Consider the following 2,793-nt stretch of genomic DNA (forward strand, 5'->3'; position numbering starts at 1 on the left):
GGTTAGGGTTAGGATTAGTGTTACGGTTAGGGTTTTAGGGTCAGGGTTAGGGTTTAGGGTTACGGTTACGGTTAGGGTTAGGATTAGTGTTACGGTTAGGGTTTTAGGGTCAGGGTTAGGGTTTTAGGGTTAGGGTTTTAGGCTTAGGGTTTTAGGGTTAGGGCTTTAGGGTTAGGGTTTTAGGGTTAGGGTTTTAGCGTTAGGGTTAGGGTTTAGGGATAATGTTAGGGTTAGTGTTAGGATTAGGTTTAGGATTAGGGTTGGGTAATCGTGCGGGTGTTAATCTGAAAAATTACAGATATGTGAAAAGTACCGACCCTGCCATCTATTATAACTTTTGTTGTTCTGTTTAATATATACATAGAAGAAGAGAGTTTGCTGGGGAAAGAAAGCAACTGGTTTAAAATGACAGCAACAGACTGCAGCAATTCACCACATTCTAGAAGCTACTTTGAACGTAATGCAAAATGGTGCAACAACATCTTCTGGCCAATCTGATAGAATTCTGGCAAAACTGTGTAGCAACAAATCACCATCAATTGCTTCATCACAAATTGCCATCCTAGCTCCTGCGAAAAGGGATTACCCTGCTATGTATAATCAGGGCAGCACAAAAAGTTGTTTTGCACAAGCATTTCTATAGCCAATTAGACGGATGAAATTTACGTACGCTTAATAATGTTACGCAAAACAGCCTTCAGACTTTCCCTATTAATTTCATCGTCTTTTGAATTATGAACATATTTACATCATAAGGGTTTTTTCGTTGTAAGGCTTTCTTTCTTAGTTGATTTTCACCTGGCAAGACTTATCGTATATGGCGTAATAAGTCACACCCGGACAAGGTCGGGTTATACTGCTAGTATATATATATATATATATATATATATATATATATATATATATATATATATATATCAAATGCGCCCTTTTAAAGCCTAGCCAGGCTCATGGGCCCGGTTTCCCGGTTTCAATGGCGTACGTGTTTCCAGCTGAACGGGACGCCAGTCCATCGGAGCGTTACTCATTTTTGCCAGCTGAGTGGATTGGAGCAACGTGAAATGAAGGGTTTTGCTCAAGAACACAACGTGTCGCCCGGTCCAGGAATCGAAACCACAATCTTACGATCATGATGCTGACACCCGAAAAACTAAGTCACGCGCCTCCATATATATATATATATTTTGTCCATGCATATTCATATTTATAACTAGCATCGAGTTTCACTGCTTTTCTTCCTTTTGGGTTCCATAAAATCATAAATACCAATAAATACATTGGAACTGAATTCCAAAGATATTTGGTGCTCTGTCTGATTGGATACGGGTACCATCCTGGGCACATTGTCTTTTATTATAACCTCAGATTGATATAAGACTTTTGAAAGAAACTAGGGTGATGGAAAGAGGAAACTAGCAGAAAGCCACCCGGAGAGAGGTCTTTCTGGTAGTAATAATACATAAAAGCTTTTGTTAAAAATCATTGTTGAGACTGAAGGGAATAAGCTACAACAGTCATGCCAGTCTCATCTACTTCGGAAGGCCTGCAAAGAGTAATTAATAATAGATGTCTCCCACATGAAAATCAACAGTTGAGGAAGACTATATATTCCATTGATCGTAAATAGGTAACAAAATAAAATATTTCTTTGAAAAATATTGTTGCGATATGGAAGCAGTAGTGATTCAATCGCCATATATATTCTTTTCTACTCTAGGTACAAGGCCCGAAATTTTGGGGAAGGCGGCCAGCCGATTAGATTGAACCAATGCACAACTGGTACTTCATTTATCAACCCCGAAAAGATGAGAGGCAAAGTCAACCTAGGCGGAATTTGAACTCAGAACGTAGAGACAGACGAAATGCCGCTCAGCATTTCGCCCAGCGTTCTAATGTTTCTGCCATCTCACAGCCTTCGGTCACTAATATATTTTAATAATTTCAGCATTCATGGAACATAAATCGAGACGTATGTTAATACATTATTAGACCTCCTTAACATTACTTTGGTAAGCACAGGGATGTTTAAGCTTGGTTGAAGGCGTCTATTTTTTATTATTTTTATTTATGCGCCCTTTTAAAGCCTAGCCAAGCTCATGTGCCCGGGTTCCCGGTTTCTATGGCGTATGTATTCCCCACCCCAGCTGGACGGGAGGCCAGTCCATCGCAGCTTTACTCAAGAAACAGGAAGAAAGAGTGAAAGAAAGTTTGGACGAAAGAGTACAACAGGAGTCGGCACCACCCCTACCGGAGCCTCGTGGAGTTTTAGGTATTTTCGCTCAATAAACACACAGAACGCCCGGTCTGGGAATCGAAACCGCGATCCTTCGACAGCGAGTCCGCTGCCCTAACAACTTGGCCATTGCGTTTCTACTGATGGCGTCTAACAAGACCGAAATACATCTCCATACTTTCCGGTAATACATCTCTCTCTCTCTCTCTGCGTTTGTAATTCCAATAAACATGTTTTGTTCTTCCACATTCACTATGTTCACCTCTGTCTGTGCGTATGATACTCTTTACTCTCTTTTACTTGCTTCAGTCATTTGACTGCGGCCATACTGGAGCACCGCCTTTAGTAGAGCAAATCAACCCCAGGACTTATTCTTTGTAAGCCTAGTACTTATTCTATCGGTCTCTTTTTGCCGAACCGCTAAGTTACGGAGACGTTGATATCCTTTACCTTTCATCTTCAACTTGTTTCAGTCATTATACTGCGGCCATGCTGGGGCACCGCCTCGAACTTTTAGTCGAACGAATCGACCCCACTACTTATTTTAAAGCCTGGTACTT

The 2,793-nt window shown here is 40.9% G+C and overlaps 1 protein-coding gene across 1 annotated transcript in view; it reads right to left on the bottom strand.

Annotated features, from left to right (window-relative positions):
* LOC106877968 (histone-lysine N-methyltransferase SETMAR-like) overlaps positions 1–2,793 on the bottom strand; it is a 44,580-nt gene that overhangs the window by 40,798 nt on the left and 989 nt on the right. The window lies entirely within an intron of this gene.

The sequence above is a fragment of the Octopus bimaculoides genome, chromosome 3 (assembly GCF_001194135.2).
Source record: "Octopus bimaculoides isolate UCB-OBI-ISO-001 chromosome 3, ASM119413v2, whole genome shotgun sequence".
Classification (NCBI taxonomy): Eukaryota; Metazoa; Mollusca; class Cephalopoda; order Octopoda; family Octopodidae; genus Octopus; species Octopus bimaculoides.